The following is a 27629-nucleotide window of genomic DNA, read 5'->3' as shown; positions in this document are numbered from 1 at the left end:
CATGAATAGTAAGTTTGTGAGGGGACGTCTCACCTGCGAGGCCTCAGCATCAAGCCATATTGACTTTGAGTCATTACGTACCCATTCACCTACATATGACAGCAGGGCGCCTATTTGGTATCTCTTCAGATTGGGGAGGTCTAACCCCCCCATCCTGCGGAATTTCCAGCTTGGTGAATTTAATTAGGGGGGGGCGCATGCAGCACCAAATAAATGATCCAAGCCACCCAACAAACCTCTGCAGCACCTGTTACGGTAATTACAATGGGGAGTATCCTCGTGGGATATAGCAGCCGAGGAAGAATATTCATTTTAATCAAGGCTATACGGCCTAGCCATAATATGGGTAGTCCCTCCCATTGCTGCAAGTCCTTCTTTATTCTCTCAAACAACTGTACAAAGTTAGCTCCGTACAGATGCCGGAAAGCAGGGGTAATAAAAATTCCCAGATAGAGAAAACCTTTCTGTGACCATCTAAAAGGAAACTCCATTCTGTCCTCCAGCTTCCAACATTCTCCCCATGGGCATGACTTCTAACTTTGTAAAATTTATCCTGCATCCCGAAAAGCTGCCAAATAATTTAATTTGCCGGGATATGGACTTTTCGGGGTTGGCCAAAAACAGAAGGACATCAGCCGCATAGAGAATGATTTTGTGAACCCCAAGTCCCACCTTTGGTGCCATTATTTCAGGGTCCTCTTGAAGGCCTCCACCAGTGGTTCAAATACCAAGGTAAACAGCAGCGGCAACAGGGGACATCCCTGTCAGCTGCCCCTCCCCACACCAAAACTGTTCGATTTAACCCCATTCATGATAACTGCTGCCTTGGAGTCTTTATATAACACTGCCACCCACCTGGCGAAGGCCCCTCCCAGACCAAAACGATCCAGAACAGCAAAGAGATACGACTATTCCACCCCATCAAAAGCCCTTTCTGCATCCAGGGAGATCACCAAACCCAGAATCAGTCTCTACTGACATATTTGGACTATGTTCAGTACCTGCCTGATACTGTTGGAGGAGTTGCAGCCCTTGATAAAACCGGTCTGGTCCTCTTTTATAATAATAGACAGCTCCTTCTCCAGCCTCAGACCCAACATCTTTGATAGGATTTTAAAACCCACATTCAACAACGAGGTGGGTCAATACGATGCACAATCCTCAGGATCTTTCCCTTTCCTTAAAGTAAGGGAGATATTGGCCTCCCTAAGAGAGGGCGAAAGGCAGTCCTGGCTATATGAATGACTTGGTAAAAATAATGACTGCAGATGCTGGAAACCAGATTTTGGATTAGAGTGGTGCTGGAAAAGCACAGCAGTCCAGACAGCATCCAAGGAGCAGGAAAATCGACGTTTCGGGCAAAAGCCCTTCATCAGGAATACAGGCAGAGTGCCTGAAGGGTGGAGAGATAAATGAGAGGAGGGCCATCTGGTGTCCTGGTATCAGATGGCCTCCTTCTTTAGAGACCACAATTTCCCTTCCCATGTGGTTAAAGATGCCCTCCAACGCATCTCATCCACATCCCACACCCCCGCCCTCAGACCCCACCCCTCCAACCGTAACAAGGACAGAACCCCCCGGTGCTCACCTTCCACCCTACCAACCTTCGCATAAACCAAATCATCCGCCGACATTTCCGCCACCTCCAAACGGACCCCACCACCAGGGATATATTTCCCTCCCCACCCCTTTCCGCCTTTCGCAAAGACTGTTCCTCTGTGGCTACCTGGTCAGGTCTGTGCCCCCCTACAACCCACCCTCCCGTCCTGGCACCTTCCCCTTCCCCTGCCACTGCAGGAATTGCAAAACCCGTGTCCACATCTCCTCTCTCACCTCCATCCAAGGGTCGAAAGGAGCCTTCCACATCCATTAAAGTTTTACCTGCACATCCACCAATATCATTTATTGTATTCGTTGCTCCCAATGCGGTCTCCTCTACATTGGGGAGACTGAACACCTCCTAGCAGAGCGCTTTAGGGAACATCTCTGGGGCACCCGCACCAATCAACCACACCACCCTGTGGCCCAACATTCCAACTCCCCCTCCCACTCTGCCGAGGACATGGAGGTCCTGGGCCTCCTTCACCACCGCTCCATCACCACCCGACGCCTGGAGGAAGAACGCCTCATCTTCCACCTGGGAACACTTCAACCGCAGGACATCAACGTGGACTTCACCAGTTTCCTCATTTCCCCTTCCCCCACCTAACCCCAGCTCCAAACTTCCAGCTCAGCACTGTCCCCACTGTCCTACCTGCCTATCTTCCTTTCCACCTATCCACTCCACCCTCCTCTCTGACCTATCACCTTCATCCCCACCCCCATTCACTGTTGTACTCTATGCTACTTTCTCCCCACCCCTACCCCCACCCCCACCCTCCTCTCATTTATCTCTCCACCTTTCAGGCACTCTGCCTGTATTCCTGATGCAGGGCTTTTGCCTGAAACGTCAATTTTCCTGCTCCTTGGATGCTGTATGAACTGCTGTGCTTTTCCAGCATCACTCTAATCCAGAATATACGAATGACTATACATCTCCAGCAATGGTTCAGCTAACTTGTGTATAGACTCCTTGTAAAACTCACTTGGGAACCCGTCTGGACTGGGTGCCTTGCCACCTTGGAGCTGCTGTTGGACCTCCTGTACTGTCAGGGGTGCATTTAAACGGGAGGCCTGATCTATTTTATACCAGGAAGGTCAAGTTTTCAAAAAAGGATTTCATTCTTGCTAATCCATCCCCACAGCCCTGTGATTGGTATAGGTCTGCATTGAATTCCCAAAATCTGGCATTGATCTTTTTCAGTTTCTGACTGATGTTGCCAGTTCTCTTCCTAAAAAATACAATGGACTGTGGAGCACTCTTCTTCCGAGCCAGGTAAGCCAGGTATATTGCTGGCTTATCCCCATATTCAAACAGCCTTTGTTTTGCAAAGGAGACCCCCCTCTTCTCTGCTTGTGTGAGTGCTGAGTCCAGAGCAGCCCAGAGAGCCATGACTTGTTGTAATTTGACCACAGATGGTCTGGTATAATATGCCGACTTGCTACCTTCAGCTCAGCCTCTAGTATCCGCTGCTGCTCCCCTCTCTGGCTCCTTCTCGTTGCCGAGTATGAATAATCAGACCTCTTAAGAATGCTTTGGTGGTCTCCTAGAACATTGATGGATTACTGACTGTGCCCCAATCGATGCCCCGAAAGACCCTGAACTCATTGTAATATACTGTACAAAGTTGCCATCCTTCAACAGAAATGGATCCATGCACCAGTGCTGTGTGCCTACTCCACTACCTTTGGTCTTAACATCTAATACACGACCACATGGTCCGAAATAGTTATGCTCCAAATCTTGCAGGCCAACACCAAGTCCAAACAAACCAACAGAGCAAAGGACATATCAATTCTTGTGTGGGTTGAAGTAAAAGGTAAAATCCCTCCCATTAGGGTAGAGACACCTCCACACATCCACTAGCCCCAACTCCTCACACATGTCTGCTAATTGTCTAGACTGCCGAGGTGTACACGACAGTCCCTTTGGCATCCTGTCTATCCCAGGATCCATGAGACAATTAAAGTCTCCTCCTATAATTGTACGGCGGACTCCAAGAGCCATTAATTTAGAGACCGCGTCAACTAAAAATTTGAGAGGATACGTTGGGGTTAGTAAATGTTCAGGATGCCATACTCTTCTCTGTGTACCAGAGCCTTGAGAACGACAAACCGTCCGTATTCATCCTTGATTTGATCGGTCACCTGAAATGGGAGGTTCTTTCGTACCAGTATGGCCACTCCTTTGCTTTTGGAGTTAAAGGAGGAGATGAATACCCAATCATACTCCACCTTGCTGTAACTTCAAATGTTCCCTATTGGTCAAATGTGTCTCTTGCAACAGAGTAATGTCAACCTTTCCTTCTTAAGATTTGAGAGCACCGTTTTCCTTTTAATGGGGGAATGGCTCCCCTTTATATTCCAGGTGCACCACCTGAACAGATTGCTAGCCATGACCGCACACTACAGCCCACAGTCTCCCGAGAGAAAGAAAAACAATCAATGTGCAGTGAGGGAGAAAAAACAGACTTTATCAAATCTAAAGACTATTACTACAAACATTACTAAAACTATGAAAACCAAGAAATGAACCACTAGTCCTAACTTGAACAAATAAACCAATACCACAAATCTCCAGAGTATTCCCCCTTGAGCTGAGATGATTTTAATCTGGGAGGCAACCTTGGAGCAGGCTGGCATGATCTGGTGTTGAAATTACTGCACAGAGGCCGGTATCTCATCATGAAATCATCCTTTATTTACACTGGCAAAGTACAGAGGAACCTTGATTAACTGAAGGACATGGGTGGGGAGTATTTTGTTCGGTTAATCGATTTCTGGATAATCGAATGCCGGATAATATAGTTTAGCCAAGCATCAGGACCTTGCAATCTTGCTGGATAATCTGATGTTTGGACAATTGAATGCCGGATAATTGAGGTTCTCACCAGCCAGCTCAGAGCCAGTCCCTAGAGTGAGGAGGCTGTCTGAATCTCCTGTTTATATCAGTCAGCCAGGGCTCCCTGATTCTCAGAATGGTGGGACTATCTTAAGCTGAAAGATTGGAGCGACTGTGCTTGTATACGCTTGAGTTTAGAAGGCTGAGAGGGGATCTGATTGAGATGTATAAGATTATTAAAGGATTGGACACTCTGGAGGCAAGAGGCATGTTTCCGCTGATGGGTGAGTCCCAAACCAGAGGACACAGTTTAGAAATAAGGGGTAGGCCACTTAGAACGGAGTTGAGGAGAAATTTCTTCACCCAGAGAGTGGTGGGTGTATGGAATGCTCTGCCCCAAAAGGCTGTGGATACTTTCAGGAAAGAGTTGGATAGAACTCCTAAGGATAGTGGAATCAAGGGTTATGGGGATAAGGCAGGAACAGGATACTGATTGAGGATGATCAGCCATGATCATAATGAATGGTAGTGCTGGTTCGAAGGGCAGAATGGCCTACTCCTGCACCTATTGTCTATTAGGCCAGGCTAATAACCCCAATCAAGGATCTCATACTCAATGAGAGTCACCTCACCCTCATTTCAATCACAACAGGTGCCATGGCCTCCACCTCTGGTCTAAGAGGAAGAGCAACTTCAATAACAGTATTGTCCCTGCATGCAAAGCGAGGTGCCAATTTCATTAAATCATTGAATGTCTTGAGGGAGGTCAAATGTTACTCAGAGAAAGCAGGAGAATGGGGTTGAGAAACATATCTGCCGTGATTGAATGGTGGAGCAATCTGGATGGGCTGAATGTCCGAATTCTTTTCCTACATCTTACGGTCTTTCCCATATCTGTCATATTCTGGGGAAAATGCTAGCAACCATGCAGGACAATTGCAGGCAGCGCTTGTCTGAGTGCACAATGACTTTTATAGATGGCGTGGGTGCAAGGGATGGTGGTATGTTGAATGGTAAGTTATTCAGGGAATGACGCACAGTGATATCAGACTTGAAAGATGACACAGAGGGAGGGGTAGCCATTTAATGACGCAAGTTTGGAAAGACAAGGTGAGAGATCTCACTGGGTCTTGTGGTAACAAACCCTTCAAAAAGGGGTTCCTGTCTTTTCCTGTCTCTCCTTGTTGATTTTCTAGTTTTTAAAAATAACTGCTGAAAATAATAATAGAAAACTGAGACATGGTATGCCATGTGATTAATCAACAACCATTATTAAATGATGCAATAATTAACCCAAGGCACTCAATTACTTTATTTCTGCTGATACTATTTCAAGCCGTTGCACTTAATAATTTAACTATGACAATTTTATGGTAATGTTAATAGCCTACACAATTAGACAGAAACTAAAGTACAGTACCTAAAAGGCTCAAATTCTTTGGGTGAGTTTACTGGTTAGCATAGTGCTAAACTACTACAGTAGAGTAGCTTTTATTTGTCATTTCTACCATATACAACTGATACAGTAAAAAACGAGACAGCATTCCTCCAGGGCCGAGGAGGAACAAATGGACAGAACAAATAACACAATCGTACATGGCATAAAATGCATAAGACGTGCAAAACACACAAGTCACAGTGTAATAGAAGGATGATAAATAATAGACATTGTTCTTTTAATTGAAAGCCGTGCAAAGCATTTCAGATGGGAAAGAGTCCGATCGTACTGTGTTAAGGAGCCTGATGGCTTGGGGGAAGAAACTGTTGCACAGTCTGGCTGTGAGAGACCGAATGGTCTGGAATCTTCTGCTAGATGGCAGGAGGGAGAAGGGTTTGAGTGACAGGTGTGTGGGGTCTTCCACAATGCTCTTAGCCTTTCGGATGCAGCGTGCGGAGTAAATGTTTGTAATGGAGGGAAGAGGACCCTGACAATCTTCTCAGCTGTCCTCACTATCCGTTGTAGGGTCTTACAATCTGAGACGGTGCAATTCCCAAACCCTCTGTAGAATGTGCTGAGGATGGGGGGTGGGAGGTGGGCTTTCCTCAGCCTGTACAGAAAGTAGAGATGCTGCTGAGCTTTCTTGGCTATGGAGCTGGTGTTGAGGTTCCCGGTGAGATTCTCTGCCAGGTGTACACCAAGAAATTTGGTGCTCTTCACAATCTCCAAAGGGGAGCTGTTGATGTCCAGCAGACAGTAGTCGCTCCGTGCCCTCCTGCAGTCAACAACCATCTCTTTTGTCTTGTCCACGTTCAGAGACAGGTTGTTGGCTCTGCACCAGTCCGTTAGCTGCTGCACCTCCTCTCTGTATGCTGACTCATCGTTCCTGCTGATGAGACTCACTACAGTCGTGTCACCAGCGACCTTGATGATGTGATGTGATTTGATCTGGGCAGTGGTGTGTCAGCAAGGTGAACAGCAGTGGACTGAGCACACAACCCTTGGGAGGCCCCCATGCTCAGCGTGATGGTGTTGGAGATGCTGTTCCCAATACGGGCTGACTGAGATCTCCCAGTCAGGAAGTCCAGAATCCAGTTACAAAGGGAGGTATTTCGGCCCAGCAGACTCAGCTTTCCAATCATATGCTGAGGAATGATCGTGTTAAATGCAGAACTGAAGTCTATGGACAGTGGTCTGACCTTCTTCTCCAGGTGGGTGAGGGCCAGATGGAGGGTGGTGGAAATAGCATCATCTGTTGAGCGGTTGGGATGAGACATGAACCGCTCATCCCAATATATTCCTAATCACAACCCTCTAAAAGCACTTCATGATGATGGGTGTAAGCGCAACAGGGCAGTAGTCGTTGAGACAGGACGCTGAAGACTCCTTCGGCACAGGGAGGATGGGAGCAGCCTTGAAGCATATTGGAACTATGGCACAACTCAGGGAGATGTTGAAGTTGTCTGTGAGAACATCTGCCAGAACGTCAGTGCATCCTCTGAGTCCTCTGCCAGGGATGTTATCTGGTCCAGCAGCCTTCTGTGGGTTGACTCTGCATCGGGCTTTCCTCTCATCAGCCGTGGTAAGACACAACACCTGGTCATTGCGGGGGTGAGGGGGTGTGGGGAGTTGTTGGACTTTCTCACTGCCATGTCATTTTGTGCCTCAAACCGTGCATAAAAGCTGTTCAACTCATCCAGGAGGGAGGCATCACCAACACAAGCAGGCGATGCTGTTCTGTAGTTGGTGATGGTCTGGATACCCTTCCACATGCTCTGTGTGTCACCGCTGTCCTGAAAGGGGCTGTGTATTCTCTGTGCGTTTGCTCGCTTTGCCTCTCTGATGGCCCGGGTCAGGTTGGCCCTCGCTGTTGTTAAGGCCGCCTTGCCATCGGCCCTGAAGGCGGTGTCACGGGGCCTCAGCAGCACACACACCCTTGAGCTCATCTACTGCTTCTGGTTGGGCCGAGAAGTATTGGTCTTGGATACAGTGATGCTGTCAATACACTTGCTAATGTAGCAAATCCCCGACGCTGTGTACTCCTCGAAGTTGATGGAATCTCCATCGGTTGCCACCTCCTTGAATACGTGCCAGTCAGTACACCCAAAACAGTCCTGAAGAGCAGAACTGACTCCACCCGGCCAGGTTTTCATCTGCTTCAGAACCGGTTTGACATGTCTGATGAGTGGTTTGTATGCTGGGATTAGCATAACAGAGCTGTCGCCTGAGGAGCGAAGGTGGGACTGGGGCTCTGTCCTGTATGCGTTGGGGATGTTTCTGTAAACCAGACCCAGTATGTTCTCCCCTCTCATCACAAAGTCCACATGCTGTTGGAATTTAGGGAGCACAGCCTTGAGATTCGCATGGTTGAAATCTCCAGCAACAATAAACATTCCATCAGGGTATGCATTCTGCAGACCACTAATAGCCCAATACAGTTCACAGAGTGCCTCCTTAGCATTAGCACTGGGAGGAATATACACCCCAATTGTAAGGACAACAGTGAATTCCTGTGGCAAATAAAATGGTCTACACCTAACAGTTACAAACTCCACCAGTGATGAGCAGTAACTGAAGACTAGTTTGGAGTCTTTGCAAGACCACGATGTACCAGGTTCAATCCCGGGAGTATGTTAAGTAAATCTTAGCTAAGATAATGCCTTTACTATTGAATCTTGTGAGCATGTTCTGGGAGAAGAAACAAAAGAATTAGCAAGGGTTTCCATTTCTGAGTTTTGTCCATCAATTACTTTTGAGTTTATCATCAAACCTGAAGTAAATCTTAGCTAACCAGCCTGCCAACATTCTTCACTCAAATACCTTCATGAATATTGGTCACTTGATTCAGTAGATTGGTCCCTGGATGAGAAGTTCATTCTAAAATGACAGGATTAGTAAACTGTGTTGCTACACTCTGGACCTTTGAAAGACAAAAGCTCATCTCATTGAAGGGGGTCAGTTAGCTCAGTTGGTTGGATATCTGGCTTGCAACACAGAGTAACACCAATAGCCTGGGCTTAATTCCTACATTGGCTGAGGTTACCATGAAGGATTTTCCTTCTCAACCTCCCTGAGACATGGTGACCCTCAGGTAAAACTATCACCAGTTGTCCCTCTTTGATGAAACCCCCTATAGTCAACTTGGCCTATGGCAACCTTTTGTAGTTCACTGAATCAATAAAGATCGCAAAGGTGCTTACGAGGGTGAATATTGAGATGTTGTTTTCCTGACAGAGCAATCAATAAGTGACTGCAGTCTCAGAATAAGGGGTCAATAATTTAGGACTGAGGTGAGGAGAAATTTCTTCACTCAAGAGATTGTGAATCTTTAGATTTCTACGTAGAATCATTGATGGGTCATCATTGAATATATTTAAGGCTGAACTAAACAGATTTCTGGTCTCATCGAATCAAGAGATATGAAGAGTAGACTGGAAATTGAAGTTGAATACGAAGATCAGTTATGATCATTTTGAGTGGTGGAACAATATTGATGTAACATGAGGTATAAATCCTGTTTTTATTTACATTCTCACTGAAATGTTTCCTGGCTACAATAGGCTAACCCAGCTTGCATCAATACTGGCCAGACAAAAGCTGAAATGCTCAGGAAAATCCAGGAGTAAAAATAGTTTGACCCTTTACCAGTTTCTTAATTGAGCAGTAATGTATCATTGTCATTAAACAGAAGGTCTATCGATCTGAGATCGCTGGGTAATTGTGCCATTAGAGTGCTACATTAATGTTGCTAGAGACAAAAAAATTGCAGATACTGGAATCCAAAATAGACAGGCAGGAAACTGGAAGAACACAGCAAGTCAAGCAGCATCAGGAGGTGGAGAAGTCGATGTTTCGGGTGTAACCCTTCTTCAGGACTGAGGGTGGGTGTGGGGGGAGCTGCATTACTGATGCTGGCTATGGTTAGATTAGATTAGATTCCCTACAGTGTGGAAACAGGCCCTTCGGCCCAACTAGTCCACCGACCCTCCAAAGAGTAACCCATCCAGACCCATTCCCCTGACTAATGCACCTAACTCTATGGGCAATTTAGCATGACCAATTCACCTAACCTGCACATCTTTGGACGATGGGAGGAAACCGGAGTACCCAAAGGAAACCCACGCAGACACAGGGAGAATGCGCAAACTCCACACAGACAGTCACCCGAGGCTGGAATCGAACACTGGTCCCTGGCGCTGTGAGGCAGCAGTGCTAACCACTGAGCCACCATGTCACCCCTTAATTTGTAAACATTCAGCAACTTACAGAAGAACAGATATATGTCATTAGTTCTAAACCTGTACAGATTGCTCAACCATATGTGCTGCTGTGTTATTAGGTCTTGCCAAAGCTTTCAAAAACTTATTGTTGCCTTTCAGCTCTCTGTTGTAGTTACTTGAGGATTGCAGGATTAATGCTGTGATCAACCAGACTGAAAAGAAACAGTATGAGTGACCTGGAATGGTATGATTTACAAACATCACATGACTCTCAGTTTGGTATGTCAGTAAAGAGGCTGCTGCAGCTTTTTTCTCTGCAGACAAAAAATTATTTAAGATTCTTTCATTATTTAACATGGCATTTTTGAGAGTTTATTCTTGCCTGCCTTGTTTTTTCAATTACTGAAAGCTGTACAAGGCAATTACATTAGGACCCAAGTTATTTCTAATGCAAGGAAGGTTAAAGCAGGGCAACGTGCTATTTATGGGACATTCATCAATTACAAAGAATGACCTTGAGGATTTGTAGGGGGTTCAAATATGCCACATAAGGGCATTATGGCTGGAGACTGAACCAATTGCACGCTATAAAGAGGGTACAGGAAATGCAAGTAATTCTATCAATGATAATAGAGGAGTTGATGGCTCTAATTTTTTACAACATTGGTTTCTTCCATTCAAACATTTGGGACACCCTCCTGAGTGGAATTGTGGGTTTACCTACAGCACATGAACTGCAGCAGTTCAAGAAGGTAACTCATCACCACATTCCCATGGCAAAAAATGCTGGCTCAGCCAGCCCATTCCCACATCCCAAAAGACTGCAAACTCTGCAAAGGAGTTTTGAGGACTTGCATTCAACTGGTGACAGATACTAGACCATCTAACTTCATTATGCATGGCAAGCTCCCTCTGCCGCGAGGAGACTGGTGCATCAAAGTCCATGGATTTGCTGACTTCCCCAGGGGGTAAAGGTACAGTTGCCATACTCTTAACAGACCATAGGCCTACTCTCGCTTTAGGGAGTTGTCTGGTGGTGGTTTAGCCTGAGGGTCACCACACCTCAGGTGAGGGGAGAGATTGAGAAGGAGAGTCCTTCATGGGAACCTCAGCTGGTAGTAGGAATTGAATCCATGCTGTTGGCATCAGTCTGCATTTCAGACTAGCCATCCAGCCAACTGAGCCACCTGACCTCTTCCCTACAAGAGTATTGGTGGGATCCATTGAACTGGAACACTCTCCTGAGAACCCCATCAACTTTGTCATTAGGTGCACACCTGCTAAATGTGATCAGCATCAATGACAGGTGCCTGAGCTGCTCTGACAGACTCACAGGAATCAATGCCCTACCTACTGACTGTTGGAGATATGATTATAAATATTGCAACTGTTTTCATTGCAGGATCATCTGATGTAAAAGGGAGGTATGTTGTGTATTTGGTAAGTACTGTTACTTTTAGAGTTCAGTCACTTGTCATCATGATGATGCCATTGGCCATTTTAAGAGGGAAACAGCTTAGTTTAACCTTGCTGCCTACAGAGTGAACACCACCTTAATGAAGTTCCTGTTGTTAAACATTTTGGCCTCTTGCTCCTTCTTGAAATGTAACACTTATGAGATCCTTTTAAAATGCTCTGGCCTGTGAGAAAAGCCACTGTCGCCCCTGGCCCCTTGATTCATTACTGATCTTACTGTACTGTTAACAGATCAGCAAGTTTGTTGTACAAACCTAGTGTGAGGTTAACAAGGTGCTCAAAAGCCCAATTTTGTCCATTACCAAAACTGCAATAACAGCAATTGCAGACACTTAATATTTAATACAGATGCTATATATAAAATCATAGTTAGTCTGTGGCATATTTTCCAATCAGCACTGCTCCTGGCCAACACGCTGTGCTAATGAAGTGTGGAATGATTTAATATGAGAGGATCAAGATTTGTATGGAAATGGAGGCTGGTTTGGAAATGATCCCCAGCCTATCAAAGACCCTTTTGCTTAAGCCCACACAGTTATAAGAGAAACAGGAATAAGAGCTTATTTAAGGCTAATAATAATTAATAACCATTTCATGGTTTCTACGTGAGAAGTCACATCGGACTAAGTTGGACAATAATTTGTAACTTGCCTCCAGGAAGTAAATTATTTTCTGAGTAACTGTTTCCAAATGTTGGACAGAAAGGAAAAAGGGCGAAATAAAGATCTCCGATGATTCCAATCAGAGCAGACGTTTTCCAGACCAGCTTCCACAGTTTTTGTTAATTCTAAAACAGGATCAATGTGGGCTACATTTGAAGGACCAGTATCTGTGCAGGCTCAAGCAACTGTTACATTCCCTCTCTGCTGTAATCCAATGATAGCATGACATGGATAGGACAGTGAGATCAGGATTAAACATCAGGTATTTTTAAAACATCAAAATAAAAGGGAATGAAAAGGACTGCAGCAACATGTGTTATGGGCCAAGCCAAACCCCTCAAGAGATTTTAAGAAGGTAGCCCAGACCCTAACCTTTTTAGTTGTTTTAAGTAGATGTATAGTGGATGTTCCAGGAGTGATGCAGCTGGTCAAACCACTCAGTTTTAAATAAAACAGAGTTTACTTACACACTACCGAATGAAACATGAACAGAACAGAATATGGAATAACTTAACCTATCAGAAAACCCAACCAACTCTAATGCAATGTAATGCTGCAGTTCTAATTTCCTGCAACATCCTCATAAACACACCCCATTGGCAAAAAAAAAAGTAAAATCAAACCCAGGTTCTTACAGGAGACATGTTAGGGAGAGAGAGAATCAGCCAGGGATCATTTGCTGAAGCATGGAACCTCTTTTCGCTGTAGCTACTTCTCTGTGTCTAGCAGTTTCTAACCAAACTAGAAAAATCCCTGAAATTGGAGAACTGGCCGTTCCCCTTTCATTGCACAACTGTTTTTTAAAAAAATGTAAAAGCCTTTTCCCTGATTACTGCCTTTGGCAGTATCTGTTAGCCATCATAAAGACCCAAATGCCAGACAAATCAGAACCTCTGCCTTTTACAACCCCTCTTGAAAAAGCCAAGAACAACATAACCTTGTTAGAGAGCAGCATTGTCACATGTAGATATAGGATTGGCTAAGTGATAGGGCATTGTGGGTGGAATCTTATAGAGGACTGAGCAATATGGGCGACGGTAGGATTTGTGACAAAATCAGATGAGAAGTTCAGTAAAGCCAGTTTAGACACTGGGAAGATCTCACTCCTTCTTTACACCTTTGACATGAGTGCAGTGAGTTGCCAGTTAAAGGCTTTTATTGTTTACTAGCTGCCTTGTTAATAACCCAACTCAGCTCTTTGATATTCAGCTCCCCATCTTACCAAACTTGGCAAATGAGCCAGACTTTGGGAAAATTTAAATGGACGTTAAAGTGGCTACCTGGTGAATTCAGCTTCATGTTTCCCTGAAGGCCCTCCATGTTGGACACCAGGCATCAACATCTCATGGCAAATTCCATGGGCACCAGCCACACCCACTCCACATATTGACATCTGACGTGCCAGTTTCTCCAAACAGTTATGGCACATCAGCGATCAATTAACAGCACACTTCTGCAAGTCAATGCCATACATTTTCTACACTGAAAAATTTCATTGTAATACTGCAGTAAGGACACTGTGTGCTCAGTGGCATACACTAAGCTGATGGACTGGGTCAGGCTGCATCTCCAGGCTCTTGTCTCACTGTCATATAGCTCATTCACTCTGAATCTATCTGGATGGTCACAACATCCCTGTCTTGCCTTCTATATGAGGGTTGAGGGGACAAATATCAGGGCAGCCCACCCCCCCATCTTGAATTGAATTGAATTGAATGTATTGTCATGTGTACCAAGGCACAGTGAAAAGCTTTGTCTTGTGAGCAATACAGGCACAGATAAGTAAATAATAGGTAAACAGCGGCAAAAACAAAAACACAGGTACAGGCCTTAGGACACAGCCTTAGAATTAGAGGGGGTAAATACAGAACAGAAATGCGGAGACATTTCTTCAGGCAGAGAGTGGTGGGCCTGTGGAATTCATTGCCGCAGAGTGCAGTGGAGGCCGGGAAGCTAAATGTCTTCAAGGCAGAGATTGATAAATTCTTGATGTCACAAGGAATTAAGGGCTGCGGGGAGAATGCGGGTAAGTGGAGTTGAAATGCCCATCAGCCATGATTGAATGGCGGAGTGGACTCGATGGGCCGAATGGCCTTACTTCCACTCCTATGTCTTATGGTCTTATGGTCTTTAATGCTAAGAATTTGTGAGTCCGTTCAGTATTCGAACAACAGTCGGGTAGAAACTGTTTCAAAACTAACTGTTGCTTGTGTTCAGGCTTTTGTACCTTCTCCCCGATGATAGAAAAGCATTGCCAGGGTGGGGTGAACCTTTGAGAATGCATGCGGCTTTTCCTTGACAGCGGGCCTGGTAGATGGGTTCTATAGATGGGAGGTTGGCCTTTGTGATTGTCCGGGCTGAACTCACCACTCTCTGTAACCAGTTTTCCTCATGGAATGAGAAAGGGGCAGCTATTAAGGGGGATGAAATTACTTTTGGTGCAAGTAAGGAGGCGGCCCAAGGGAATGATTGGGCAACCAGAGGGCATGCAGTTGTGTCAAGACATTGGGTGGGTGAAAACAAGGGCTGCAGATGCTGGAAACCAGATTCTAGACTAGAGTGGTGCTGGAAAAGCACAACAGTTCAGGCAGCATCCGAGGAGCAGGAAAATCGACGTTGCGGGCAAAAGCCCTTCATTAGGAAAGGTGGGTGAGAGTGACAGAGGGAGGGAAAATGTTGCAGATGATAATGACAGTGGTATAGCATGAGCTTTCAGGTGGGTACTGTAGCAATGATGCAGTGAGTGTGGGGTATTAGAGTGAAGATGGTGACACTTACGCTTGGAGAGTGGTGAAGGACATTGACTTTCTTCCTACAGTGCTTTGCGTTCCTCCAAATGGTAGAGATTGCTTTAACCCAGGTTATTACCAAACTGGCACGGTCTGCTATTGTGGTCTCCACTGCATGTCCTCAGGGAAGAGGACGTCCTGATTGTATCATCCCTTCCAGTAGGCCTTCCAGGTCCCTTCATGCAAAGCACAGCGCCAATTTCCTCCTGTCTTCAATGTCTGGGGCAAATGTCAGGAACTGTGCAGGGCAGCTCTGGTCTGACAGGGTGAGTCTGAGTGTACAATGCATTTTCAAAGATGGAGCAGATGTAAGGGCTGCCAGGAATTTGGGGACATCTGCTGAGTGGCAATTTGTTCTGGGAATGGCGCTGGGTAAGATGTGACTGGAATCAGGTGAGGAGGATACTTGAGGGAATTTTGATCAGATACGGTAAGAATTCTTGCTAGACCTTCCACCATCCATAAAAATACACCACAACTCAGACTTAGCCAACATAACGTAGGATTCATCCCCATGTGATTGTTTTATGAATATTTTGCAGGAATGTTTGTAATAGAATTCCTCAGGGATTGGTATTTGGACCCTTCTTTTTCCTGATCTATTGTACGGGGGACAATTTCAAAGTTTGTAGATGGTCTAAAATATGGAAACATTGTAAACTGTGAGGAAGGCATTATAGAACTGAATGGGAAGACAAGCGACAGGTGAAGATCAATGTACAGATGCTTATGGTGATTCATTTTAGTAGAAAGCACACAGAGAGAGACAGTATAAGGGCATTATGCAAAATATTTAGCATAAACACCTGGGTGTGTATGTGCACAAGTCATTAAAGGTGGCAGGACAGGTAGACAGGGCAGTTAATAAAATATGCAACATCCGAGACTGTATTAATAAGGTCATGTGTACAGTTATGGTTTCCACACTCAGGAAGGATGTAAGTATCTTGAGAACACTGAAGAAGTATTCGAGAGTGATTCCAGGGATGATACACTTTAATTATAAAAAGTTGGATAGATTTCTTTGTAGAAAATGGCAAGAGAAGATTTGATGGATGTTTTCAAAATCACGAGGGGTCTGTGTAGAGTAGATAGGGAGAAATTGCTCCCAGTCTTAAAAAAATCAAAAACAAGTGTGAAGAGACTTAAAGTAGTTTGCAAATGAATCAAAATATTTTTCTCACACAGCGTGCAGTTGGAGGTTTCCAGGTCTTGACCACCTGGAATCACGGTCAAGACAAGCTCAAGCAGGTGAATGAACAGGGTTACATGGAAAAAATTGGAGAATGGCACTAAGTCATAATGCTCATTTGGAGAACTGGTGCAGACCCAAAGGGCTGATTAGCCTCATTCTGAAGAACCACAATCCCTTGATGTTATGTGATCGTGATTTAGAGTCAAAGATTCATATAGCATAGAAAACAGGCCCTTTGGCCCACCATGTCGATGTTAACCAACAAACACCAAACTACACTAATCTCATTTACCTGCACTTAGTTCATAGCCTACTGTGCTTTGGCACTTTAAGTGCTCATCCAGATGCTTCTTAAATGTTTTGAGAGTACCTGCCTCCGCCACCCTCTCAGGCATCATGTTTCATATATGCGCCACCCTCTGGGTGAAATAAAAGTCTTCAGATTTCCTATAAGTCATTATTCCTCACCTGAAACCTACACCCTCTGATCCTAGACACATCTACCATGAGGAAGAGACCCTCACTCTCTATCCTGTCCAAGCCTGTCATAATTCTGTACGTCTCAATTAGATCTCCCCCTCCCCCCTCAGTCTCCTCTGCTCCAAGGAAAATAAACCCAGCCTATCCAGTCTCTCCTTGTAATTGAGACTTCTCATCCTAGACAATGTCCTGGTAAAAATGTGATGCAGACAACATCTCTATTCTGCATTTATATTAATATGTCTTAAAAGACGTGCTCGGTACTGTCAGAAGGACATCAGTTATATCAGAACTCACACGGTTACCACAAAGACAAAGATTATTTATTACAAATCACGGCAAAACCAGAAATAAAATAAAATAAACCTCTTCTATATTATTCTCCAATGCTAAACACAGTGATTAAAATTAAATACAATGGAATTTATCGCATACTTTCCACCGTATTTCCACTCCAGCCACTGTAGCCCACAATAAAAATCTACAAATTATTGTTTGCAATATTGAATGAACATTTCACACTTCAATATGCTACTTCCCTGTCTTTTAACAAAATCCTGGCAATAAGCTACTTATTAGTATGTACATTTTGGAATTTGTTTTTGCTATTGACAAATTTTCACTGGAGTCTTTAAAATTTTTAAGAACTGAAGCATCCACATCATCACACATAAATAGTTAGAAAAATTAAATCTTCTGCATTCAAAACGCAATTACAAATTTACAGACAGGTTCATCCAAATTCAGCCAGATGCCAACATGACCGTGAAAGTTGGATCCCAGTCTTAAAACCTCATATCTATATTACAGCTTTCTAACCCATCACTTAACTCAACCACACAACCTAAGCTACAGGTCTCACCAACGCAAAGCAATGTCTTCATACATAGAAATGAGTGACTGCATGAGATTGATGTTCCTTACATCCCTTCCTCTAAGCCATATCACACGATTAATCCAGTACCCTACACTGAACTTTAAGCAATAATAACATCCTGATGCCAACATCAAATTTTAAATAATGTAATCATTTGGAATGTGGTATCAGTTGTTTAACTGGTGGGTTGGACTAAGTAATACATTTCAAAAGCTGCATGCTTACTTCAGCCGGCAGAGAGAGAGAAAGAAACTATGTAGATGCTGTAAATTAAGTGTTCTCTTTGATCACTGGCCTGTTGTGCATTTGCTTTGTTAAAGGCATATTTTACCTTGTTCCTCTGTGATTAACATCAGCTGAAACTTTTGGAAGGTAGTTCGTCAGAACATAAGTGCACTTTGTGTTTGCTGGAGAGTTAATCCTATCCTGCAATATGTTACTCAACATGAACTTCAATATAAATTCAAAAAATTGGTACCAGTCCCAAACCACACTTCCCAGCTACTGACTTTTTCCTTCTCCCTGGCAACTGAGTCTAAGCTAATCTGTTTGCAATGTTAGTGTTATGTTTGACACTGAGGTGAGCTTCCAACACGCATAATCAATTCCTCCCATTTCTACCTTCTTAACAACTCTGAACTTTGCCCCTGCCTCAGCTCATTTGTTGCTTCAAGTCTTTGTTAACTCTGGCTGTGCCTATTTCAGTGCAGTCCTGGCTGTTTTCCCACATTCTACCTTCCATATTTTGACATTACCAAACCCCTCCTGCCTGTGTCTTAACTTGCACCAATCTTGTTCACCAGTCATTTCTGTGTTTGATGACACAATTTAGCAGTCAAGCAAGATCAGGATTTTAAGATTCACATTCTTGATTGCAAATCCATTGATGGTCTTCCTATCTCTGTAATCTCCAATCACATGACCCTCTGAGGTATCTTCATTTTTCTTGTGCAGCCTGAATTTTACATGTTTCACCATTGGTGCCCACACCTTCAGTTGCCAGTAGATCCTAAACTCTGGAATACCCTCCCTACACATTTCTGCCTCTCTCCCTCTCTTTCTCCCTGTAAGACTCTTTAAAACCTACCTCTTTGACCAGAGTTTTGGTCAATTAACCTAATATCTCTTTATGTAGCTCATGTACCAGGTTTTGCTTCATAATGTGTCCTGCAAAATCTGGTACCATGTTGGTTAGGTATCATGTTCTGATAGACATATAAACTGGCATGTTGTGTGAAACTATTGACAGAGTTGAAAAGTGTGGCGTTGGAAAAGCACAGCAGGTCAGGTAGTATAGGAGGAGCAGGAGAGTTGACGTTTCAGGCATAAGCCCTTCATCATGTATTCGGACCCTTCCTTTTCCTGATATATTTCAATGATCTATTATACAGGGGATAATTTAAAAGTTTACAGATGGTCTAAAACATGGGAATACTGTAAACTGTGAAGAAGGCATTATAGAACTGAAAGGCAGACAAGTGACAGATGAGGATCAAAGTACAGAAGCTTGTGGTGATACATTTTGGTAGAAAGCACATGGAGAGGGACAGTATAAAATAAAGGGTACTATACAAAAGAGTTAGCATAGACACCTGGGTGTGCACGTGCACAAGTCATTAAGGTGGCAGGACAGGTAGACAGGGCAGGTTAATAAAGTATACAATATTCTAGACTGTACTAATAAGGTCATTGTGTACAGTTATGGGTGCCACACTCAGGAAGGATGTAAATGTCTTGGAGAGTACTGAAGAGGTATCTTAGAATAATTCCAGGGATGATACACTTTAGTTCTAAAGATGGATTCGAAAAGTTGGGACAGGTTTTTGACAGAGCAGAACATAGAGTAGCATATAAGGAAATGAAAAGATGTATATAAATCAACAGTATGTGAAGCTGATACAGCAAGCAGACAATACAGTAAACATTGTTTAACAATGTACTGTATGGAGACAACATGTGCCTCACGGAAGTCTTAAGAACAAGATGAATAAATGTGCAATATTGATTACAAAGAGCAGGGCTTTCCAAAGTGGAGGTCTGGTGGGGTTGTGAGCTAAGATTTTGAGATCAGGGCTCTACAGACATGTGAACATACAAACTAGAAATAAGGGAAGGCCATTCAAGCCTTTAAGCCTGCTACACCATTCAATATAATCACAGCTGACCTGATTCTAACCTCAGTTCTCCAATCCTTCATGTCCCTAATAATCCTGTTTTTATACTCCCAAAAAATAGGAAGCTATTAGGATGTAACATGATGTACAGATATACTTAGGCATTGCTATCAACTTGCAATATTGCAATTGATTGTGTATTAAATTCAGTCGCAAACCCCTATAACGTAGCATGTTGTCTATACCCTGGCTTTTATATCAAAGTACTAAATGGTAAAGTGAAGGCAAAGTCTTATCAGACCATTGGGCTGCACTCCCATTAGAGATGACTGGTGATGGTTTAATCTGAGGGTGGCCACACACCTCAGGCGAGGGGACTGGTAGGGAAGGAAAGGCCTTCATAGTAACCTCAACTGGTGTGGGACAACATTGGATCAATATGGTCAAATGTGACAATTTATTTAAGACTTTAGTCGAGGAGTCTGCAACCTGTGGCTCCAGAGCCACATATAGGACTTTGAGAATTCCTCTATACATACAAATATACAAACAGGCAAACATATAGAGACTGCCATGGATCTTTGATTGAGTTATAGCAGACATAACCCTACTCCAATAGAGCCGGTGAAACAAAGTTCAAGCCATGAAATGGGGTCACAGTGGTAAAAGGTTAGGGAAGTACTGACAAGAGACTGTACACAGAACATATAATAATGGTACATATTTTTCTGGCCAGACTGTTTTGATTGGTCAGTTTAAGGGAAGTGTCGATTGGTGGGTTTATTTGGTGGGCGGTGCATGGTGTTTGAAGAAGCATGTGGACTTTGAGGAGGACTGGAGTGTGTGGAGGCACCTGTGGCCTGTCAATGCATGGCATTGTCAGAGTTAAGGGGGGGGATGGACAGGGCCTTCCACATCAAAAATAGCAGAATCCAAGCAGAGCTCATCAAGAATGTGGCCCTGAATGGAACAGTTGTTACCATGAGGAATGGGATTGATGTGAGGGATTGGGATGGCATGGGGTAAATGGAAGGGATGAAATGAGGAGTGGCATGAGGGATGGCAGAGAATGCTGGAAGAGTATGGGATGTGTATGTCATGGGACGGATGGGTGAGGAGATGGAATTTGTTATATGTGGCAAAATGGCAGGGGCAATTATTTGAAAGCTATTCTTTGTGCTAAAATTGAAGATTCGCGAGATTTGAGTGGAAGAAGTTTTAGAAAAGTTATCAGGTGAATTAAAAGAATCCTTCACTGTTGATTCTATGGACAAAGAAGATGATAAGTGTGGACCTTCTGAAATTTCTACACAGTCTAATTCCAGTGGGCACACCTATGTACAAAATTCAATTGAAGAAAGGAGGAATAATAATGCAGAACTTGAATCTTAAAAAAGGACTATGTTAAGATTGGTAGTTAGGAATCTGTTTCCTTTGATGATAGATGCAGAAATTATAATGAGCAGTTTTTAAGATAATTTATATTCGTTGAATAAGATTGAAACCACCCAATGCAAACCTGTCTTTTCAACTCAGAAAAAAAAGTTCCCAATTAGACTTTCATGTTTTTGGATTATAAAGAAGTATCAAAGAAAGATTCTTGAGAAAACTTGTACCTATATTCACAGATCTGCTTTAATGCATTGTGTGGCTTTCTTCCATGTGAGCTGTTGAAACTTTATTGCTGGAACAGCACAGCAGGTCAGGCAGCATCCAGGGAACAGGAGATTCGACGTTTCGGGCACAGGCCCTTCTTCAGGAATGATTCCTGAAGAAGGGCCTGTGCCCGAAACGTCGAATCTCCTGTTCCCTGGATGCTGCCTGACCTGCTGTGCTGTTCCAGCAATAAAGTTTCAACTTTGATCTCCAGCATCTGCAGACCTCACTTTCTCCTCCATGTGAGCTGTCCCAGTCTTTAGTGAAAGAACAGCTAGAAATCCCAAATTTAAAGAAGTACTGTTGCAATGCTAATTTGACTATAAATGCTGGGGGAGGTCTCTGCTGGCAAGGACATATAGCCTATCCCATACAGGTCAACAGTGTTCTATTGCGCAGAATAAATAGAAAAAAAAGCTTGAATTTATAAAGCACCTTGTATGACCTTAGTCCCTGAACACTGTACAGCCAATTGTATGTTACATATCTTCACACATCCATTTTTTTCCTCCTTGGGGAATAAGGGGAAGAGTTGTCTGGATTAGCTTCATTAACTTGTTGAACCATGTCATGAACACTCCTTCTATGACCAAAAGGTCCTGGAGTGGGACTTGAATACAGAGTTTCTGACTCAGAGGTGGAAGGATTACCTACTTAGCCATAAGACATCTCCCTAGCAGTCAATAAATCTTCGCATGCTGGCAGTTTAACATTGTGTACGTACAATCCTTTAATAAAAGTATTTTAACTGTGAAAATAATAAGTTACTTTTGAAGTGTAGCTACTGCTGTGATGTATGAAAGGCAGCAGCCTATTTGTACATCCCCAAACAATCTCTTTCATTGTGATGTTGATTGATCAGGAAATTGGAGATAACTCCCCTGCTCCTCTTCCCAATACTGTGTTGAAATCTTTTATGTCCACCTCAGGCTAGAGAGGGCCTTGGTTTATTATGCCATTTGAAAGATGGTTCCTTTGACAATTCATGTAACTCTCCTTCAGCATTGCTCTGTTGCATCAGCCTTGATTATTATGCTCAAGTCCTAGAGTGGGACTTGAATCTAAAACCTTCTCAGAGGTGAGTGCATTACCAATGAAGCACTGGCTGACTCAATATGCAATTATACAGCTCCGACACAGGCAATTTGTAATACCATCAGGACACAATGCTGACGTTCAGAGTTGTAGCTGAATAAATACTTGAAAAAATTAAAATCCATATCTTAGTCAGGACTGGTACAGCTGAATTTATTGCTGCTATTCAGTCATGAAATTGTCACCACAATCACAAAATATTTGAGTTTCAATCTGCGGTTTATGAGGTCAAATTCATTTTGATGGAGTTAAGAGGTTAAGAAAGCATGAAATTAAGTACTCAGCCAATCAGACTCCTCCCTCGGTTCATGAACAATGTATCCCAATTTAGTGTCACTTGTTGCCAGCCAGTCATTGTTTCTGTGGTGAATCATTATACAAACGACCAGTGGCTCCGATAAACAAAGCTAACTGTGAATCAAATATTACTTCACTAAGACTATGTTCTGGATCTGCTCTGTTAATGTTTCTGGAAACAAAATAATCGTATCTCACTTGGTTGACAAAACATAAATCACAGAGAGTCTGTATTAATCAGGTCAGAATTATTTGAACATTGCCTAATGTACATTGTGGTTCTTCTTCATTCACTATTATATATAGGTCTATCGTTACAGAATAGTACTTCCAGTCAAAGTATCACTAAAAATATCATTAGATCATGGGTGACTACTCCATTTAATTTAGTGGGAGCGTTTTCACCAACAGGAAGGCAAAATTAGCAAATTGCAGTTTTAAATTTGGTTATTAGTGCGTGCTTGCTTCTCTGCAATCCCTCCCTGGCTGTCCTTAAGAATCATCCACCTGACAGACACCAGACTGCTTTGCAGCAGCACTAGGCACAGACAAGCAAACACCAGAAAATCCGCAGCATCACATGGAACACAATGAATGGACGTTCCTGTCATGTCAACCACTACAAGACGGGTCAGAGGGTCACCAAGGATACCACCATTACCCGTTAGGGACACCACCCATCGTGTACATGGCAGGTACTCATGTGACTTGGCCAACATTGTCTATCTCATATGTTGCAGGCAAGGATGCCCTGAGGCATGGTACATTAGTAAGACAAAGCAGAGGGTATGACAACGGATGAATGGACACCGCACAGCAATTGCCAGGCAGGAGTGTTCCCTCCCAGTCGGTGAACACTTCAGCGATCAGGGACATTTGGCCTCGGATCCTTGGGCGACCATCCTCCAAGGTGGACTGCGGGACAAACAATAACACAGAGTGGTTGGGCAGAGGCTGATAGCCAAGTTCAGTACCCATGAGGATGGCCTTAACTGGGACCTTGGGTTCATGTCACACTACAGGTGACCCCATTACACTATACACACACACACATAAACACACATACTCACAGACTTTACCAAGCTTTCACACACGCAAATGCACACTCTCTCGTGAGCACTCACACTCACACTCACATGCACACACTCACTCTCTCATGCATGCGCACACACATATAAGCCTACGGGGTGAATTTGTATTTGCAATTAATTCTATTTTGCTTAAAAAAATGTACAAACTGCAGGTAGTCAATCCATGTAATTTTTTTTTAAATTCCCCTTTGGAAATGGAACCTGTCTGACTCAAGATTGGGATACAGCCAGACTCTAACCTCACACTTTTAACGCATTGTCTGAGCTGAGATGTCACCTTTTGTTATAAAACCTTAAGTTATCTCAAGAAGGTGACTTAAAAGAATTTTTGGATTTACATATTAATGAACTGAAACCTGCAAACCATTCTAAAAGATGAAAGACAACAACAATCCAGGTTTATTCAATATATCATTTTAGTTGCATGACACTGTAACGTTTTGCTATAAATTCTGTGTCCTATGAACCTGTTCCACAGCTACCTGATGAAGGAGCAGCACTCCAAAAGCTAGTTTTTCCAATTAAACCTGTTGGACTATAACCTGTTGTTGTGTGGTTTTTAACAATGAGTGGAAGAATTGGGTTGAGTACTCAATGAGTACTCCACAGAATGGCAAGGAAGCCATACATGTGTATGCCTGATGCTGTAGAAATATAATAATTTTAGAAATAAGCCTCTTAAAAGTTTTTTTTTAATTTGTGTAATTTATAGTCACAAGCAGGTGCACTTCTTCAGATCTAGTATTTTTGTATAAGAGGGATATTAGTTTCACAATGTGTGTTTATCCCCCCCATGTCAATTTCTGAACTTAGCACACAGATGAATTTCTGATATATTTTGTGCTGTTGGGTTTAGTTTCTGTCACATTGGCCATTAGATCTGACTGCGAGATATGCATATGAAACATGTTATACCTCATCACAAAGTGGTGGAATGTCATGTGATCTCGCCATCTCTCGCAAACTCTTGGCAAGGTGAAGCCAGAATAAAATGTTTTTAAAATAAAATTATAGGGTCATAGAGGTGTACAGCACAGAAACAGACCCTTCGTTCCAACTCGCCCCCAACCAAATACCCTAACTTAAGCTAGTCCCATTTGGCCCACTTCCCTCCAAACCTTTCCTATTCATATACCCATCCAGATGCCTTTTAAATGCTGCAATTGTACCAGCCTCCATCACTTCCTCTGGTAGCTCATTCCATACATGGACCACCCTCTGTGTGAAAAAGTAAATGTTTTTCTTCTCTCTGTATGACTCTGTAAATATTCTTTACTAGCATGTCAAGACTATGAATAATATAGTTTCCTATTATCGTATGTACTCACAATGATCTCTTGTATGGTTTTGCCTGACCACCAGTCAGCATCTTGGTTGGAAATTAGCTTGTCTTGAAAAAAAGCTTAGAAGGAAGAAAACAAATGTTTTGGCTTAAAGTTTCTTTCAATGAAATTGTGAATGTGAACCATCTCTGTACTGTGTCTCTGAATTTGTTCTGTCAAATTGTCCGTCAAATTATATTGTGGAACAGAATCTACAAAGGCATGTGGAACAATAGAGTCATAGAGATGTACAACACGGAAACAGATCCTTCGGTCCATGCCGACCAGATATCCCAACCCAATCTACTCCCACCTGCCAGTACCTGGCCCATATCCCTCCAAACCCTTCCTATTCATATACCCATCCAGATGCCTTTTAAATGTTGCAATTGTACCAGCCTCCACCATTTCCTCTAGCAGCCCATTCCACACATGCACTACCCTCTGCAGTCAGTCTGAACATTGGAGCACAGACAGCTTCATACAGGGCACCTCACACCTTCAGTGCACTATCTGGGCCAACATGACACCTATTGGTAAAGTTCACTTGAGAATGTAACTTTAAGAAAGTTGTAGGATATGTATATGAAAGAACTGAAACCAACATGATCATTCTAAAAGATGAGAGACGTAACAAACAATCCTAGTCTTTTTCAATATACAATTTCAGTTACGTCACATAGTAAACTTTTGATATAAATTCTATACCCTACGATCTTATACTCCACAACGAACCTGATGAAGGTGCAGCGCTCCGAAAGCTAGTGCTGCACTTTGTACTGCCCTAAGTTGGTTTGTACAGAGATGAATGCCTGAAGTTTAACACGCTCATCCATGTGTATAAATTCTTTCTAGTCTTGACTGGTCTTAGATTCACAACTTATTTCTAAGAGTCACTCCAGCCCATTACCTCATCTCACATTCTCCTTGAAACATTTCAGAATAAGTTTTTGGTTGGCCCTATTTAAATCTCCCAATTTAGGTCAGTGTCAGTTTTAATTTCCCTTACTTGTTTGGTAATCAACTTGTGTTGTTTTATCAAATTATAGATATATAAAAACAAATTCTTCCAAGTTGCTGCAAATTTAGGATACTTTTGCTTTTAGGAAAAGGCCCTTTTTTCACAATGAAACATCGCCATTATGAGCCTTATCCCACAAAACATGAAATGTTGAAATGTTTGACTAAAGTAGCACAAATAAAATGCTAGTGGCTTTACATTTTAATGGGACTTATGCTTTGCAAGTTTCCCAAACAAACAGAATTGAAAGAACATTTGTAGTTAAGCCGTGAAAAAAAACACATTTGTTGACATTGTTACAGGGAAAACTGTTCTAAATTTGGGTGTATCTGAGTTACTTGAAAAAGAAGAGAATAAGCCAAAAAAAACAAAGACTTTGTGGCTTTAACTCCAATTTCGTTTGCTGTTTTCACCTTTTCTAGTAATCTTTAACCATGGATTGCTTTGTCCTGCCAGAAGGGATTAGAATAAAACAAAGAGACACAGGTGTTCTTTATATCAGCAATTTACCTCAAACTGATAAAGGGATCGCTGATTGATTTTGACCTGTGACCAGAGGGCTGTAAAAGTCAAATTCACAGTATTGTTTATGCATCTTTTTCAATATATTGAAGTCTGGGTTTACTTGTTTAAAATGTTAACGTCTTCAGTTTCAAACTATACCAAAAGGTTTACAACATTTTCTTAAAATATGAAAACCAAATGCCAACAAATCTACTTTATCAAAGTACTTACCAATGGGAGTTGCCATATAGACTAACCCCAAATAGGCAGTTATAAAATACATTTTGTGCCAAGACACAATCCTTTGAATATTTCATTGTTTATAGAGTATTTCAGATATGAAGCCATTCAAAACTAATTAAACTCCAAGGTGTGAATTCAATTCCAGACAGTTTTCTGCCTTAGCACTTAACTTCACAACAAGTGCAGCTGAATGGCAATGTCACAGAGTAGTACCCAGCAGGGAAATAGAATCTTTGGTCCAACCCGTCCATGATGGCCAGATATCCCAAATTAATTTAGTCCCACTTGTCAATATTTGGCTCATATCCCTCTAAACTCTTCATGAATGTCGCAATTGTACCAACCTCCGGCACTTCCTCTGGCAGCTCATTGCATATGCATACTGCCTCTGTGAGAAAACTTTGCCCCTTAGGTCTCTTTTAAATCTTTTCCCTCTCACCTTAAACCTATCCTCTCTAGTTTTTGATTCCCCTACCCTGGGAAAAAGACCTTGGCTATTCACCTTGCTCATGCCCCTCATGATTTTATAAACCTCTATAAGGAACCTCTCAGCCTCTGATGCTCCAGGGAAAACAGCCCCAGCTTATTCAGCCTCTCCCTACAACTCAAACCCTCTAACACCGGTGACAAAACAAACATTAAGCTGTCTTTCGGGTTTTTCTAAACAAAATCTTTTTATCATGAGGATTGAAGCAAAGGGCTCATTCT

General features: G+C 42.9%; 1 long non-coding RNA gene across 1 annotated transcript in view; it reads right to left on the bottom strand.

Moving 5' to 3' along the window:
- Positions 1 to 27061, bottom strand: part of LOC148141777 (uncharacterized) — a 30518-nt gene extending 3457 nt beyond the window's left edge. Inside the window, exons 1-2 of the long non-coding RNA XR_015752443.1 lie at positions 26910 to 27061; positions 25160 to 25233 (exon numbers count right to left, since the gene is read on the bottom strand). This is a non-coding gene — a long non-coding RNA (uncharacterized LOC148141777). The remainder of the gene's footprint in view (positions 1 to 25159; positions 25234 to 26909) is intronic.
- Positions 27062 to 27629: the final 568 nt, after the last annotated feature.

Source organism: Chiloscyllium plagiosum, unplaced genomic scaffold (assembly GCF_037043375.1).
Source record: "Chiloscyllium plagiosum isolate Xiang-an unplaced genomic scaffold, Cpla_swu_hap1 HiC_scaffold_32, whole genome shotgun sequence".
Taxonomy (NCBI): Eukaryota; Metazoa; Chordata; class Chondrichthyes; order Orectolobiformes; family Hemiscylliidae; genus Chiloscyllium; species Chiloscyllium plagiosum.
Note: the sequence above shows the minus strand (reverse complement) of the source record. Positions and strands in the feature narration are given on the sequence as shown.